Source organism: Eurosta solidaginis, chromosome X, assembly GCF_040869045.1.
Source record: "Eurosta solidaginis isolate ZX-2024a chromosome X, ASM4086904v1, whole genome shotgun sequence".
Taxonomy (NCBI): domain Eukaryota; kingdom Metazoa; phylum Arthropoda; class Insecta; order Diptera; family Tephritidae; genus Eurosta; species Eurosta solidaginis.
This window is the reverse complement of record NC_090324.1, coordinates 57,002,309-57,021,109: the sequence shown is the minus strand read 5'-3', so window position 1 is coordinate 57,021,109 and position 18,801 is coordinate 57,002,309. Positions and strand designations below refer to the sequence as shown.

At 42.4% G+C, this 18,801-nt stretch overlaps 2 pseudogenes; both read left to right on the top strand.

Moving 5' to 3' along the window:
- Positions 1-4,504: 4,504 nt before the first annotated feature.
- On the top strand, positions 4,505-5,332 carry LOC137234952 (glutamyl-tRNA(Gln) amidotransferase subunit C, mitochondrial-like; annotated as a pseudogene).
- A 12-nt stretch (positions 5,333-5,344) lies between these two features.
- On the top strand, positions 5,345-11,030 carry LOC137234951 (DNA polymerase subunit gamma-2, mitochondrial-like; annotated as a pseudogene).
- The last annotated feature ends 7,771 nt before the right edge of the window (positions 11,031-18,801 follow it).

The following is an 18,801-nucleotide window of genomic DNA, read 5'->3' as shown; positions in this document are numbered from 1 at the left end:
CCGTATTCTCCACGTTGGCTGTCAACCCGATATTAGATGCCCAGGTATAAATATTCCGATACGCCCGATTCATCAAGGTGCTAATCGTTGGAAGACACTTTGCACTTATGACAATTGAAACGTCATCTACGTAAGCCAAAAATTTTACGGGCCCCTCATCGAATCGCCTGACCAGTTGGTGGATGACCAGCGTACACAGCAGTGGTGATAGCACCTCTCCTTCAGCGTGCCCCTGTCCACTGATTTCGTGAACTCATACATTCAGCAGATTTATCTGGTTAAGGCTGGATGTACCTTAATGTAATTAAGCTTATCCACGATCGCCCAATTTAAAAAATTATTGAAAGCCCCGCAATGTTTAAGAAGACTCTTAGAGCATATTCCTTATATTCTAGGGCTTTCTCTATGCTAATTACTACCCTATGCAATGCTGCGTCTACCGACTTGCCTTTGGGGTACGCATGATGTGTTGTGGATACATATCTATCTAGCCTCTAAAAAGTTTTAAGCAGATTTGATGTTAAGCTAATGGGTCTATAGTCTTTGGGATACATATGACCGAACTTCCCCACCTTTGGAAGGAAAGCTATACGAGCAGTTCTCCAAGAGCGCGGTACATGATTCAGTTTTATGCACACATCGAATATTATTGTTCGGCCTGAGTCCGTCGTAAACCGGCAGTGGGTGGGCGCACAAAGGTCGATCTGGCCGTGGTAGTTTACTCAAAATGAAAATAAGAACACAGGAGGGATTTCCTCGTTATAATAGTATTTTAATTAGACTGTAAGAAAATGTAAAATTGATACAATGTTACCTTTGTGTTTAAAGTGACGATCGTGATCCTGGGCGACGTGAACTGCTTGGCGGTCGATCGAAAAAGGGGCCGGTTGTCCCGCTGATTACAAACGCTAAGCCGCGAAAAAGTCATCCGGTTTTTAAGGAGGGGAAAGTCACGCACACAGTCACCCAAAAAATATGTGCATGGGTGCTGACAACCTGCACAGACACACATGCATGTCTATGAAACACATGTATGTGCATGCATGCACACTAATGCGGGCGTGAGAGTGTGGGTGGTTGGAAATGTGATTAACACATTAGGCAGGGGCGCCGTCAATCAGGAAAAAGTTAGGCATTGGGCCTAAATATGCCGCCCCCTTGCGGTGCGCTACCTCACCGTCCTCCAAGAATCACCGACCGTGAAGAAGAGGAAAAAAAATAAGTAAAAACGTATAACTAATTATAACTAAAGCTTAACCTAACGACGGCCAGTCCGCCGGCTTGGCGGCACGCAAGATGGTTTTCATGTGTGCAAGCTTGGTTGCTGATGTCTTGGCCATTCGCCACTTTTCCCGTCATGGTTAGAGTTTGACGAGACGGGTTCACCTAAAGCTAGGGACTGAGAAAAGAAGTAAGAAGATTTATGTGTTGATATTTCTTGCCGTTTATTACAAATTCATTGGAAATGAACAAGCAAAGGATTTTGTATGTAGAGAATTCAGTAAAAAATAACGAAAATGCGAAAATTCATGTACTTCGGTGTAAGCGAGACTTCAGTAACAAATAAAGTATTATAACGACAAACGATTGTAAACGCACACCTCTTTGTAATTGGGTACAACAGAAATTCAATAAAAATAATAAAGTATAAAAATTCATGTATTTCGGTTGGTTCCGAAGAAGGTAATGAAAGGTAAAAGTATAAAACAATGTGTTTCGGTCGGTGCCGAACATTTTAATTTCAGGCCTTGGTTGTGCCCGAGAGTAACCAACCGAAAATGGTACTCGGAGCTAGCAAAGGGCCGAACGTGGTTGGCAGAATCCCTGCTGTATGATCTCCGCATAGACGTCTGTCCCTAGCACGAGGCGAATCGGGGCGGATGAGTAGAACTGCGGATCCGCCAGACGAAAATATGCATACGGGGCTGCGATGGCGCTGTCGATGCTGGTCTCGGGGGTCGTTCGGCGAAAATTAGATACGACAGCAGCATGGGTCGCAATCCTTTTGTTCTGTCCGTGTCTTCCTCGGATAGGTAGCAGACATCCTGCTTGCCCGCAAATGTTGCTGGTAGGGAGTTGGAGCTCCTGGGCGAGCTCATCCGAAACCACTGTGGCGGGGTGCATCCATCGGTTAAGGCGCGAACGAGGTGTAGCCGCGGTGGGGGTGATCGCTACCGCCGATATCATGGTGGCGGTGGCAGCTGAATGCGGGGCTAGGAGCCCTGCTGGATCTGTGGCTGCGATCTTGCGGCTGATGATGGGTATGGTGTCGTGGTTGCAGGCGAAGAGGCCTTTTCTCCGCTCTGCGGTCGCGCGAATGTCATCTCCGTTGAGGGTTCTTGGTTTTCCGGCGAAGATACCGAGTCTCCGCTCGGCCGTCGCGTGTATGGCGCTGAACTGTCGCTGTGTCGTGCTGGAGCCGCTTCCTCTCAGGCTGCAAAAGCGGTCGAACTGATTTCGCTGCTAGTGTTGTATTCGGGCGAAGAGACCGAGTCTCCACTCCAGTTTGGTGGATTCGAGCTGCAAGAAGAGGCCCAGTCTCCGTTTCAGCATCTGACGCATATAATGATATGGAGTCGTCGATTCGTTCTCGGGGTGATTCCAGCTCCTCCTCAACTTGTACACTCCATGGCTTGGAGCGGGCTTCGTGGAGTAGCTGTTCCTCTTCATCACTCGAGGAGATATGTAGCATAGTGTGATTTTTTTCGTCGCATTGTTTGCATCGTCCTTGGCGTGGGCACGCGTTAGAGCGGTGATCTGGCGCCAAGCAATTTCCACAATAGCTCCCGCGGATCGCTTCGTAAAGGCGCTCCTCGGATTGTTTGGCCCGAAAGATGGGGCATAAGCGTATGGGGTGTTGCTGAAAACAATCGCGGGATTCCGACTTATAACGCATTACATTCTTGGCAGCATTTCGTTGCATGGCGGCAAAACGACCCATTTTCCTGAAAGGAATGCAGTATGTTTGAATAGGTCGGGTCATTATCAAAGTGCGGGGGCGTGTGTTCATTTTGATAGGCTGAGGTATATTTATCTCTGTTGCCGCCTTTTTCAGAGGGACGGCGTTATTTTGAATGGTGAACGAAGTTAATGGTCTTTTCTTTCGTCAAAAGGGGGCTTGCATATGGCAGGATTATTAAAATCAAAAAAATTCTAATCGGCAGAAGATTTCTGACCTGCATTGTCAGATTGGCGAGGCTTGCTACACGACGGGTTCTGTCTGCCCGTATCATTATGCGAAATGTTCCGTGCAACCCTGTCGTATGGGTTTTGGTCAGCTGAGGGCTGGTGTGGTGAATTTGTAAAGTGAGAATATATATGGATTTTTTTTTCTCATTGGTCTATGGCCGTAGAAAGAGCTGACTTTTTCATTTTGGGACCTTTCCATTTCGGGACACGAATTTTTTGTACCGAAGCTTTAATCATGACTGTTTGTAATGTTTGTTGTTGAAAACAACAAGTCCTACCCCCCAGCAAAAAAAACCAGGCAGTACCGACGGCAAAAAAAAGCAAAAAATGAAAAAAACATTTTTTTTTTTTTTTTTTTTTTTTTTGTAAATGAGAGCAGCATTATTTTTGAATGAGGTTTTTGCCTTTATTTTTATGCGTAAGTATGTTTTGGGACTGCCCGTGGCGTCAGTATTGGTCAAAAAAGCCGATCCCGATTTTGTTTCTCTTGCGGGTTTTCGATACCAGCGTGCGTCATTTGACGCAGCACGAAAAAAAAATAGCAAATATATGTACATACGTTGGTATAAGTATACCAACAGCCAGTGCACGGACTTTACCGCATTGGTAGATTTACCAACTTTTTGACCCATTTTCCTTTTCGATTACTTCTATCACCAAATCCCAAAAATCTACCACCATTTCAATATATTCGCATTGAAACTAAATACTGTGATTATTTGGTAAACATATTTAATTGCCGAGAACCCCCAACTAATATTGAGAAGTGATACTGGCCGAAACAGTCAATTTTGAAAAATTTGTGAACAGATTTAAACAAGAAATAAATTTGTTTAGTAAATAAATGCAGCAAATGAGAACGCAAATATATTTCGGAACTATTTACGTCATTTTTTGTACATAATTTGAACGAAAATAAAAGCTGTAAGTAAAACTATAACGTGCCGAAATCGGTTATCTGTGGCAGTATTTTTGGTACATTGGAATCAGGGAAATGTGCACTCTTTGGTTTACAATAAATAACCAGTGTTTCGTACAAATATAAAAATGTAGCTATTGTTTTCGTTTTCTTGGATGAAAATCTACCAACTACTACTATTTTCATTTTTTGTCTACCAACATTTTTCCTTTAAAAGTCCGCATACTTGTACAAGTGTACCAACCGCAAAACCCAAAAAAAAGTGAACATTCGTACACACAAATGTATATAATGTAAATTTCAATTGAATTGAAACCAACGGGAAATAAATCGACTGATTCACTTTCCGTTGGTTCATCCTGTTGAAATTTATCGCGCGTGGGTAGCGTACGTACGATGTGGACGAGAGAAAAAATGGTAAGTAAGTTTAATATTTTCTTTTATCTCTTATTATAAATTAATTTTCTTGTATTTTTTTATAATTAATTAATTTTATTTTATTTTTCAGGTGGAGATGGGCGAGGACACCGGATTGATTGGGGTTTTCTGGTTTTTAGGTTACCGGCATCGCAAAGGGGTGCTCCAAAGCGGCGTCCCCCGCCCCGTCAGTTGGCACACCTTTGCGATGCCCATTGATGCAATTTATTAATGGATTTTTTCTCTTTTTTTCAGGTTATTTGATGGCAGATTAACCAAATTGGATTACCGAAAACTGCGTACCAGGCACAGAGAAAGTTGACCCACAAGGTCATTACACAAAAAATTCGTTTCTATTGCACATTGTTTCGAGAAACTAATAAAAAATTGTCAGACATTAAAGAAAAGAAAGTAGACTTCAAGCAATTAAAATTTCCCAGCAAGGTGCCGTCAGAGCCTATAAAGCAAAGCTTTCATGTTGACGAAAAACCAGTCATCGATAGTGCAAATATACAACTACTGGAGCGCTTGGTGTTAGTCAATTTGGACAGCAAATAAGCCTTAAAAACATTAGAAAACAGTATAGAATTTGCAGAAAAAATAAAAAATATAGATACGACAAACGTAGCGCCATTATATACAGAGTTGAAAGATCAAAATCTCTATTTGCGGGCAGATCAAGTAACGGAAGTTGACTGCCGTGAAGACGTGCTACGTGGTGCCAAAGTCGCAGAGGAAGATTATTTGGTATATCCTCCTGGTAATATACCATTGCAACAAAAGGAACAGAACTTTTCATGCGATTAATAAAAGTGTAATATGCACCAAATAAAAAAGGGCATTGAAAAATTACGTGCAACTAGTTACTTAACTGCGTCCATTGATGCTAACGATTGGAATATGGTATTAAATATAGCGAACAACTTTTGAAACATTGGCAACAAACACACACACTAGATAAGGAAACAGTTGTAAAGTTTATGGATATTAAGTTGGATGATTACGTCATTCGAATCATAGATATAATTTTATTAATACAGCAGATTTTCAAAATAGAATTAAAAACCTTCGTGATACTGAAACTAAAGAGGAAAAAATAATATTTAAATCTATACAAACTATTTATGCTGAGAAAACGAGTATTGATCCATCTTTGAAGCGTGTATTATTGGTAACAGATGTTATACACCCTGCTAACGGTTTAAATATATTCTTTAATGCACAACGTTCTTCTAAAATATGGTGGATGCGATGTAGTGCTGATCCAAGTAGATATTTGTTGGAGCCTTACAATTTGTATGCTGCATCTGAATTGCATATACTGCATGTCATTCAAGCTGTCGCTATTAAATCACAATTTTTGGTGTAGCGGATTATGTATGCGAAAAACCGAACAATATTTATACTATTTCACTTAATTTTATTTACAATAATTTAAGCTGTAGAAAGGTATTGCTATGCTCGCGGTATAGTGGACTCTAAAAAGCGGATGGCAAAGCGGACAACATGATAATACCAAAATGTCAAATAACAGCTAGTGTTACATCTAGTTCTAAAATACTTAAGTATGAAATATACAATTTGAGTTGTGGAATTAGAAAGGCAATGTATACATATATGCAAATGCAGATTAGGCGCGACCATGCCGGCCGCCTTGAAAGACTGTTCAAAATATTTAAAATTTATACATTGTTTGATTTCAAAATCTTTAAATTAATATCAGTTATTAAAAATATCTGTTTTTGTTGGCAGTAAATATAACTTAACTACGGGTCGTAACATTTCGCCATCTGAAGTTTTTACGTTGACCACACGAACGCAGCCATCGGTACCTGGATGAACGTTAAGTATGCGCCCAAGTTTCCATTTCTTAGGAGGAGCAGTGTTGTCGTGTATGACTACCACATCGTTTACTTGTAAGCTTTGACTTGGTCGGAACCACTTTGTACGTTTTTGAAGATTGACCAAATATTCATCCCTCCAGCGCTTCCAAAAATGTTGGCGTATTGTAGTGATAGCTTGCCAGCGTTGAAAAAGAGTTCCCTTAAAGGCTTCCACGTTAAGATCGGGCAGGGCTTCCAAAGGTTCGCCGATAATGAAGTGACACGGCGCTAAAACTTGGAAGTCTTCGACTTCCGTAGGGATCCAACAAATAGACGCGAGTTTACGCAGCCTTCAACTTCAGTTAATACAGTTGTAAATTCTTCGTAAGATAATAGCGTGGGGCCTAGCGCACGTTTGAGGTGGTATTTGACGCGCTTAATGCCGGTTTTCCAGAAGCCGCCCATGTGTGGTGCACTTGGTGGATTAAGATGTCATGCTGTTTGAGTGTCAGCAAAATACGATGATGACCTTGCGTCCTTGATACATCGCTCGTAGGCAGCTCGTAGCTCTTTATTATCACCAACGAAATTAGTGCCATTATCGGAATAAACATGTTGGCAGTGACCTCTGTGATTTGTAAAACGTTTAAACGCTGCTTTTTCGAATGTGCAGCCGAAACTACTCTGAACATGACGAACTAGTTTTGCACCTAGATGAGTTGCACAAAGCTCCAAGCGGGGTAGCGTAGTAGTCTTGAGTGGAGCGACCTTGATTTTAGCAACAACCAGGACAACTTGTATCTCACCACTTGTGCTTTGAGTACGACAGTAAAGCGCAGCTGCATAAGCCAGTTCAGAAGCGTCGGTGAAGAGATGAAACTCTGAAACGTTAATATTGCGAGTTCCCAACCAGCGGTTTAACTTTAGTGATGTTAACTTCTGTAGCTCGTCGCGTTGATGCAACCATCCCTTTGATACGTTTTCGGGAACTGGTTCGTCCCAATCCACCTTTGTTCTCCAAATCCCTTGCAGCCAAATCTTAGAATGAATCGTGCATGGCGCGATTATACCTAAGGGATCGAATATTTTGCTAGAATCCGATAGGAAAACTCGTTTTGTTAGTGTGTCACGCAGTTCATCCAAGTATACGGCTATAGAGAGCGAGTCGGTATCCGTGCACCAAATTGTACCCAGGGTTCGAATTTCGTTACCGTCCGCCAACAAGTCTGACACTTGTTTAGACGCGTGAGGTATGCGCTCTCTTAGCGTTGAACAATTTGTCGCCCATTTGCGTATCTCGAACCCACCTTGACTGAGTACATTTGATACGTCCTTCTGAAGCATGGTAAGTTCATCAATAGTATGTGACCCGGTAAGCAGATCATCCATATAGAAATCCTTCTTAACCACCTCTACTACCATTTCGTTTGTGTTGGTAGCGTCCGTAGCTGCTCGTTGTAATGACTTGATGGCTAAGTGTGAAGCAGAAGCAACACCATATGTTACTCTCAAAAGTCGGAAATCTTGTATCGGCTCTGATGTATTCTTACGCCAAACTACGCGCTGATAATCGGCGTCTTGCAAAGCAACGTAAACTTGCCGATACATTTTTTCCACATCCGCTATGAGCCCATAGCGATGGGTACGAAATCGCACTAAAATCGAAAAGAGATCTTGCTGCAGCTATGGACCTACCATCAGCGCGTCGTTTGTTTAGAGAGTTTTCCGAAGAAGTATTCATGAAGGCGTTAAAGACGACTCTCAACTTGGTAGTGGCACTTGACCACTGCGTGATGCGGCATATAATATGTATTGGATGTACTTGGACCTGCTAAGTCCATGTGACAAAGCTCAACCAGCTCTTTCATGAAATCGCTGTACCCTTTATGAAGGTTTTTATCGTTCGCGAACCTTTTTTCCATGCGGAGTAGGGCTCGGACTGCGGCGTTTCGAGACTCACCGAGCTCGATTCCCTCCTTAAGCGGTAGACGCACAATGTAGCGCCCGTCGTCTGCTCGTTGAGTTGTTTCATCGAAGAGCTTCTCACAAAGGGTTTCTTCTGGTGTGTAATGCTTTCTAGGATTTAGTTCCTCGAGCTCCCAAAACTTACTGACGAGTTCGTTAAATTAGAATTTGGTACCCAACGACCGCGGTAAAATTGTGATTTTGCATTCTGCTCTTGTATGAAGGTGTTGAACGCAGGATTCGGTAATAAATGAAGCGTGCGAACCACTATCTAGTAGCGCACGAGCGGGTTGCCAAGAATCAGCGTTGTCTTTCAGAAGAACTTCAGCGGTTGCCAATAAAATCACACGCTCACTATCGGCATAGTGAGATGCGATCTTTACGTGCTGGCCAGTTGTGTTGGCTGCGGACCCAACGGTTTGATCGATGAAACTAGCATGTAATGAGTATGGTGACGTCGTTCACATATGCGACATGCCGACGTGCGGTGACATTTTGCTAGAATATGCCCCTTGCTAAGGCAATTCAAGCAAGCGCCTTCTTTCTTTATAGCGGATAGTTTAGACTTAGGGTCAAGTTGAATAAATTGTAAGCATGAATATATTTTATGGTCACCTTTGCAGAAGAGACATGCCGACAATTTGTTAAAATGGGATGATGCGGATTTTGGTTTAGTGCATGTGGTGTGTAAAACATTTTTTGTTGACTGACGTTGTGTTGCATTGACTACTGGGACCATTTCCAATGAGCGAGCGCGTGTTTCGAGAAAGTCCCGAAGATCGTTGAACGACGGTAAATCGTCTACATCGAGAGATAACTCCCATTGTTCGTGGGTTTCGTGCGCCAGCTTGGAAACTGTCAAATGCACTAACCAGTCATCCCAAAATTCGACAGGATGGTTTAGCGCGCGTAAGGCTCCGATATGCTGCAAAGTAGGATCTAAAACGAGCTTGATTGACTTGGCTGAATCTTTGGTTGCCTTTTCAATCGAAGTCAAAGCTTTGACATGGCTCTCTACTATTACGCGCATTACTTTGTATCTCGACGTAAGCAAATCCCAAGCTTCACTATTATTGATATCGCATATGGCTAAGCCCTTTACCAAATCGAGCGCTTCGCCTTTTAAGCAATTTCGAATTGTAAATTTTGTCCGTCCGACAGACTCGTATTTGCGTTAACAAACGAGCAGAAGGTATCATGGAACGATAGCCATTCTGTGGCATCACCACTAAAAGACGGCAGTTGTAATTTTGGTAAAGGCACATGAGCGGTTGCAACGTGAACTGGATTTTGTAAGAACTGCGGTTGCTTTTCAGGCATGCAAAGGCGTTTGAAATTTGTTGTGGCTATTGCATACCTTTCTTCAGCTTGGACGCGTGACTGCTCCTCTACAGAAGCATTGTCTTCCCCAAATGAAAGCTCTACTTCTTCTTGAGCTTTGCAAAAACGTGCCCATTGCTCTTCAAGTAATTGGAAATATGTCGATATGGCATCGGTATCGATTGCAGTTGAATCAGCTTTACTAGTTTGTACATACCTTTTAATTGCATTTAAAGCTGAGTCGCGAACTTTCACTGAAGCCATGTTTGTGAATTTATTTGATGGAGATGTTTGTTATGGAACTCCCAAATGTACTTGAAAAAATATGTATATATGTATGTATTATGGCTGGACCGATTTGCCTTTGCTAAAATTTATGTATATTAAATCAGAACACTTTATAACTGTTGATGTTGTTGTTGTTGTTAAAGTTGAACCAATTTATTTCACGAAAAGAGATGTGAAATTATGATGAATATGCGAGTTTACAAATCCGGCTCGAAGGACCAGCAAGTTGTGTAGCGGATTATGTATGCGGGTTGCGGTGTACAGCGTATACTGATGATACGCTAGTTCCAATTAATTAAATAAAGACCGAACAATATTTATACTATTTCATTTAACTTTATTTACAATAATTTAAGCAGTAGGAACGTATTGCTATGCACGCGGTATAGTGGACTGTAAAAAACGAATGACAAAGCGGACAACATGATAATACCAAAATGTCAAATAACAGCTAGTGTTACCGTCTAGTTCTAAAACACTTAAGTATGAAATATACAATTTGAGTTGTGGAATTAGAAAGGCAATATATACATATATGCAAATGCAGATTAGGCGCGACCAATTTTCATATGCCATATACACCGTAGAGGATATAACTTGCATACCTTTTAACGGCGCTGCGGCAAGTGCAAATGATATCAAAGAACTAACTAATGTGGATAGTTGTCAGACAAAAAAAATTATACGCGGTGTTATATGTTCAGTGACACGCTGCAGCGGATGCTATTATTTTTGATAGTGTATGTAATGAACATGAAGATATGCTGTTGCTTCACAGAAAATTGGCTCTTTATCAATGCGCTGTGACATATTTTCACAGAGGTATAAATTTAACCGATTTAGAAGACCTTGCTACACATATCCATTTCATACTAGAACACGCCGGCCTACGTTTGTCAAAAGAAACTCAAATTTTTACGAAGTCTCAAGATGAATTGAATGCTGAATTTGAAAAATGTCATAACTTAGGTATACCATACACACTAATCATTCACGACAGTACGCGCAAAACTGGTTTATTAAAATTACGCAGGCGAGATACCACGCTAGAAAAAACAATTCATATTTGTGACTTAGCACAATATTTGTTACAAGTATTTAACCGTTAACAGTGCACATAATAAAATACTCCATGTTAATAACTTAGTTAAAATCCTTTAAGTACTGACGTACATTAAATCCTACAAATTGCCTTATACATACCACAACTCAAGGCAAATTGTGTATTGTACACGCGACGCGCCATCCATTACATTCTCACCCGAAACAAAACTTAATAGTTTAAGATTGACTAAAATTGATATTTCTGATTAAAGCTTACAAGTCAAACAAACTTTTTCCTCGAGTAGCATAATTTTCCGCCGTGCTATCGTTCTCCATTTGATGAGTTATGCTGTTATGAAGTCAAGTATCCGCCAGTACCTTGTGGCACAAATTCTCAGTTGAGGTTTGGCATGTGGTAAGGCGTTGTTATGTGGATGTCTTAACTCCTGCAGCCGTTGGGAACGTGGGGCGTTATCGCAATAGACTTGGTTGTAAGTGGTAAACTATTACTCCCGCATACATTATGGGCAAGGGATGTTTGAAAATCCTTTTCAACACCACGTCTTTTAGATAATATTCAATTTATAATCGTATATAAATGCAAACACTTGTGAAATTTATATGCATGTATACATGGCGCATGGAGGGTGGAGCCGTGTGTAGAAGTCCAGGAAAGTGGGGAGAGCTTCTCACCGCCATTCACCTGGGAATGGCCAGATCGATTCTTTTGCATGCGGTTCAAGCAGCTCATTACTGCCGGTCGCTTGCGGCCAAGTATCCTCTGGGTAGCCGCTAAACATCCGTTTAGCCGTGAGCTAATGTGAGAAGGCGACAACCTGGCTAGGCCACTCTGACATAATCGGTTTAAGGACTAGCCGGGGGAGATCTCATCGGCAGCGTCTGTACACCTCTAAGTGCGGCTACAAGCGGGCGTCTGTCTTGGAGCAAGCGGCTCGCTATATAAACGTGCCAAGTAATATTTTCACCCCCACTGAGTGGGTTGTACGCGGAGCTTGGGACCCGCCACGTAAAACCATACTCCAATGAAATATAACAACAAGCCTCGGATAAATACACTCTCTATTTATGACGACCATTGCAAACGTTTGAAGGACAATGAATTGAGGGCATGCACCTAGAACGTCTGCTCCCTGAATGGGATTGGTGCAGATGCCCGGCTGGTTGATGTCCTCGTCAAAGCAAAATCTGACATCACCGCCATCCAAGAAATGCGTTGGACGAAGCAAGAAAGAAAGAAGATCAAAAATTGTGACATCTATTGGAGTGGCCATACGAATAAGCGCAGTTTTGACGTGGGATTCTTGGTGGGAGAGAATTTGTCGCCAAGTTCTGGCGTTCTCACCTGTGGACGAACGTCTCGCCGCTATCCGAATAAAAGCAAAATTTTTTAATATATCATTCATCTACGCCTATGCGCCGACAGAGGAGAAAGACGTTGAGGTGAAAGAAGCTTTTTATGAACAATTAGAACGCACATACGAGCGCTGCCCCCGTCACGATATAAAAGTCGTGCTTGGTGACTTTAACGCCAGGGTGGGCAAAGAAGGTGTTTTTGGCCCTACAGTCGGAAAGTTCAGCCTACAAAATGAAACTTCTCCTAACGGACTGATGCTGATTGACTTTGCCGGTGCTCGAAACATGGTCATATCTAGCACGAGGTTCATGCATAAAAAGATACATCAAGCAACATGACTGTCTCCTGATCGAAATACTCGCAATCAGATCGATCACGTTGTGATAGACGGACGGCATGCCTCTCGTGTTTTAGATGTGCGCACGATCCGAGGACCTAACATCGACTCGGACCATTATCTCATTGCAGCCAAAATACGCACCCACCTCAACGCGGCTAAAACCAAGGAACAAAAAACACAAGGAAAGATAGACGTCGAAAAGCTTCAATCACAGCAGACTGCCAATGATTTCGCAACTCGACTCTCACACCTGCTCTCTTAGAGCACAACTCATCCTGAAGGAATATAGGAGCTGAGGAAAAATTGGTTACCGGCGACCACGAAAAAACAACTGGTACGATGAAGAATGCCGCGTTGCAACTGAAAGAAAAGACGCTGCCTACAGGGCTGCGTTAAAAGCGAGCGCGACAAGAGGAGTGTCTGAACGCTATCGTGAGTTGAGAAAGGAAGCGAGATGCCTTTTCAGGAAGAAAAAAGCAGAAGCAAAAAGGCGCGAGTGCGAGGAGCTTGAGCTGCTAGCCACCAGGAATAACGCCCGAAAATTTTACCAAAAAATACTTCGACAGACGGAAGGTTTTAAGACCGGGGCAAACTCCTGTAGGAACGAAAACGGCGACTTTGTAACTGATGTCCAGAGAGTACTTAGATTATGGAGGGAACACTTCTCTGTTCTCCTAAATGGAGGCAGCAATTCACCGCGCAGAGATGAAGAACCCGATCCCGCAATCGATGATGATGGAATATATGTCCCCCGCCCGATTATGACGAAGTTAGAATAGCAATAACCAGATTGAAAAACAACAAGGCCGTGGGCGCTGATGGGTTGCCTGTGGAGCTATTCAAGTATGGCGGCGAGGAGTTGGTAAGGCGCATGCAGCTGTTTCTTAGCAAAATATGGGCAGAAGAGTGTATTCCCGAATCTAAGTGTTCCTTGCCCAGTCCAAAAGAAGGCGGATACTGCAAAATGCACCAACTATCGTGGAATCAGCTTTCTCAATATCGCATTAAGGCCCTTTCAAGTATATTGTGCGAAAGATTGAAGCCCACCGTGAACCGGCTGATTGGACCTTATCAGTGCGGCTTCAGACCTGGTAAATCTACCATCGACCAGATTTTCACAATGCCCCAAATCTTGGAAAAAACCCGTGAAAAAAGAACCGACACACATCACCTCTTCGTCGATTTTAAAGCCGCCTTCGACAGCACGAAAAGGAGCTGCCTATATGCCGCTATGTCTGAGTGACGCTGAGCAACACCGTCAGCTCAGTCAGAATTGGGAAGGACCTCTCCGAGCCGTTCGAAACTAAACGAGGTTTCAGACAGGGTGACCCTCTATCATGCGATTTCTTTAATTTGATGCTGGAGAAAATTATACTAGCTACAGAACTTAACGGCACTGGAACAATATACTATAAAAACGTGCAATTACTGGCATATGCTGATGACATTGATATCATCAGCCTAAACGCCCGCGCTGTTAGCTCTGCTTACTCCAAACTGGAAAAAGAAGCCGTAAAGATGGGTTTGATGGTGAATGAGGACAAAACGAAGTACCTGCTGTAATCGAGCAAAGAGTCAGCGCATATGCGCCTTGGCAACCACGCTACTGTTGGCAGCCATAATTTCGAAATAGTAAAAGATTTCGTTTATTTGGGAACCAGCACCAACACTAGCAACAACATCAGCACTGAAATCCAGCGAAGAATCAATCTTGCCAATAAATGCTACTTTGGACTTGGTAGGCAATTGAAAAGTAAAGTCCTCTCTCGGCGAACTAAAATCATACTCTACAAGTCACTTATCGTACCCGTCCTGCTATATGGGGCAGAAACATGGACCATGACAACAGCAGATGAAGCGGCTTTGGGAGTGTTCGAGAGAAAAGTTTTTCGAAAGATTTATGGACCTCTACGCGTTGGCGATGGCGAGTACCGAAGAAGATTTAATGATGAGCTGTACGAGCTATACTCAGACATCAACATAGTCCAGCGAATGAAAGATGATGCTCCGGCCAAGAAAGTGTTTCTATCGGAACCCGCCTATGGAAGCAGAGGTAGAGGGCGGCTCCCACTCCGTTGGAAGGACCAGGTGGAAAACGATTTAAACTTCTTTGGTGTGACCAATTGGCGCCTGTTGGCGGAGCGACTGGCACGCCTTGTTGGACGGCCATAACCGTTTAGACGGTTAAGCGCCAATTAAGTAAGTAAGTAAGTATACTTGGCGGAATCATACCTACGACAACGGCGCATCAGGCCCACGTGATTTTAGACTACTGGTATTCACCGAAATTGATGAGTTTACAAAAGATATTCAACCGACATTACGTCTTACAATGGGAAGGTATGGGAAAAATATACTTTCAGTACGTTAAATAAATATCTTTTGTTGTTTTCAGCAGGGATAATTACAATTCCGTGTTAAACTAAATCTGTAAAATTGGGTCTGGATCCCTGTATGGTGGTTTTAATCTTCCACACTCCGTCAAGCGTGCCGTCGGTTATAGAGCTGAAGCCAAGGGCTTTAATGCCGATGTTCATCGTGCCTATATTTGGTTAACATGTTGCTGATTATGTACTGAATTGGGAATACGTGCTGATGATGTGAGTAACTATTTTAAATTGGTATACTGAAAGAAAAATACTAGTAAAATCAACCGAAATACGGGTCAATTCAACCGAAATTTCTGTCAATTTTTATCCATCGCAACAAGATGTTGAATCAACTGCGCACAAATCGTTGATCCGTAATTGACCGTTTTAGTAGTCAAATGATCAAAAAAAGTTGTTGCGACAGCTTTAAACGAATGTACCTATGAGCACGCTACCATCACACCACGGTGGCACTTACTAACCGAACTTCAAATGGGCGCACATCAAATATCACATATTAAACATTATACGCTTTTTTATTTTGTTTTATTATACACACTTTCACCAAATTTTATATTTTATAATTTATTTAGTTTAAAATTTTGAACTTCGCTTTGCAAATAGAAACGAAGATGGTAGTCACAAAACTGATTCTCAATTCTTTCAGTTGCAGCTCAGCTCAATCTCAGTTTCTTCTCTCACATGTAGTTGCCACATTTGATTGTTCCGAACAAAACTTTTAGTGTAAATGTTTGACGTAATGTTTTAAATAGAGAACTTGTAAGTTATAGAAAAGTAAATAATCAAATCGCAGGAAGGTAATTCACCACTGGAGTATCTTTACATGTAATTCGGCAAGTTTAATTTTCGTAACACTTTATTATTTTATTATTATTATTATTATTATTATTAATAGGTCTGGAAGCACTGCGACCTTTGTGCAGATCTATTGTGTAAGACCTTTCAGCCTAATTTTGTATCTGGAGGCTCTTGATGTATCTAAGTACCTCTTCAGGCTTTTTGCTCCATATCACATAGGGATTAAGAGTCCCACCACCTAGATCGGATAGTCTCTGCCTAGCTAGAGCGACGCATTCGCAGAGAATATGTACCGGCGTTCCATTATCCAGCTCACAGAAACCACAAATTTGGGTATCAGATAGATTTAATTTACTTAGGTGATATCGTAGACCGCAGTGTCCCGTGTAGTACCCAGTAAGAGTTCTTAGGTCCTCCCTGCTTAGGTTAATGAGTTTGGCTGATACTTTCGTTGCCGGAAGTATTAACAGTTTCGCCTGTCTTTGCCCTGGGCAATCAATCCAGTGACGTCTGAATTGTTTAGTTTCACAGTTACTTATAGTTTCCCTGGTGTGCGCTTTTGTGAGTCCACAAAAGGGCTCTGGACCATAGAATGCTGAGTAGCACCCTGCTTTGCTAGGTAATCTGCATGTTCATTACCTTCATGTCCCTGATGTCCGGGAACCCATCCCAACAAAACCTTGTTTTTGGCTCCCAGGGCATTAAGGATTTCAGTGCATTCATCCACTAGCTTAGATGTAACTGTGTAGAATTGCAAGGCACGCAGTGCCACCTGGCTGTCCGACATAATATAGATGCTCTTCCATGTTTAGCCTCTTCGCAGACATTCTCTACCACAGGCCTCTATTGTATGAATTTCTGCCTGAAATATGGTGGGATAACATCCCATTGGTATCGATTTTTTTAAGTTTGGCACATAGATGCCAGCTCCCGTTCTTCCGTCATCGAATTTCGATCCATCCGTGTACCAGACCTCTGAGTAAGGGTCGTTATAAGGATTCCCTATTTCCCAGTGGGTCCTGTCCACAATGGACATTTCAAAGTTCCGTGAGATTCTGAGCTTAGGGGACATTACGCCACGCAGTTTTAATGAGGGATTTCCTATGAATTTCCTTATTACTTTCATATGCCCTATCATATTCCCTTCCTTCAACTTCGAAATATTTGGAAGTCTTAGTGCACTTAGTGTTGCCTCTTTCTCTATCAGAAAAGGGAAGGGAGGTATTCCCACTAAATCACTAAGTGCGTTAGCAGGAGCGGTTCTCATCGCACCCGTTATGCCAACGCAAACTAATCGATGAAGTTTGCTTAGTTTAGCCGTTGCCTTTCTTTTCGTGGCCTTCTGCCACGAAACTAGAGAAGCATAGGTGACTATTGGCTTTACTACAGTATTAAATGTCCAATATAACATTTTTGGACAAACCCTCATGTTTTTCCGTAGATACGAGTACAGGCGAAGAAAGCTCTTGTTGCCTTGTTTAGGATAGCATCCAAATGAGCATTCCACGTGAGGGTTCTATCCAGTGTGACCCCTAGATATTTACCCTCCAGTGAGAATTGTATTTTTGTACCACCCAGGGATGGTTCTGGGATGGATACTTTCCTTCTCCCGGTGAAAGGCACTATAACAGTTTTGTTAAGATTTATAGACAATCCTTTGGTATCGCACCACGTCTTTATGCTGCAAAGGGCTTGTTGCATGCGATCTGACATTGTATCTTCGTGCATCCCTGTGATGCAAATAACTAGGTCATCTGCATATCCTTGTGTGTCAAATCCCTTGGTTTTCATTAACTGAAGGAGGTTATCAATGACCAGGGTCCACAGGAGAGGGGCAGCCTCTTGTGGCCGCAATTGATTCAGTTGTTCCTCCCAGTTCCAGATGGATTTTTCTACTCTTTAACATAGACAGCACCTATCGTATTATTATAGGGCTTATGTCCTTTTCAATCATAGCTTGTTCGATAGCTTGATGTGTTGTGTTATCGAAAGCCCCTGATATATCAATAAAAGCGCAGAGGGCTATATTTTTTGACTCTAGAGCCTTTTCGTTTTTACCGTGAGACTATGAATAGCCGTCCCGTGGATTTCCCTGACTGGTAGGCAAACTGATTCGTACACAGAGGAAGTTTATTTAGATTGACCTCCCTGATATGCTGATCTAAGATTTTCTCCACACCTTTTAGGAGAAACGAGCTCAGGCTTATTGGTCGATACGACGAGGGCAGTTGATCGGATTTCCCTGGCTTTGGTAAGAATACTACCTTAACTTCTGCCCACCTGCTCGGGATATGACCGAGCAGTAGTGATGCCTTATATAAAGTGGACAGGACTGGGGCTATATGCTTTATCCCTTAACAGATAAGGGTAAACCCCATCCGGTCCTGGTGACTTGAATGGGCTGAAATTAGACAGCGCCCATTGCACTCGTTTCACAGTGGTGAGCTTTGTTGCTAGGCTTTTTTCATTACCACTGACTGTGTTTCGAGTAATAGTTTGCTCGTCTCTTCCGGCCGCGTGGTGTAGCGCCCATCTGTTTTTTTCAACATGCCAATTACATTTCTATGATCTCTAGAAAGGGCTTTTTGTAGTCGAACCGCTGCTGGAAGATCATTTTCACATTGTTCTCTCCAGGTAGCCCTTTTAGATTTCCTAAGTTCTTTATTGTAAGATGTTAGAGCGACTTTGTATGAATCCCAGTCGCCCGTATCTTTCGCTTTATTGAACAGCTTCCTAGCCTGGCATCTTAGCTGCCCAAGCTTTTTGTTCCACCAAGGCACATCACGTTGTGTACGTATCTTTCCTTGAGGGCAACTCTCATTGAAAACTGTTTTAATGTCTGAGTGGAGCTGTTCAGCTTCCTTATAAGACTCCTGCACGGTGGTTATAAGTCACCGTAAGCTGTTACCAGCTTCTTCAATAATAAAACGGAA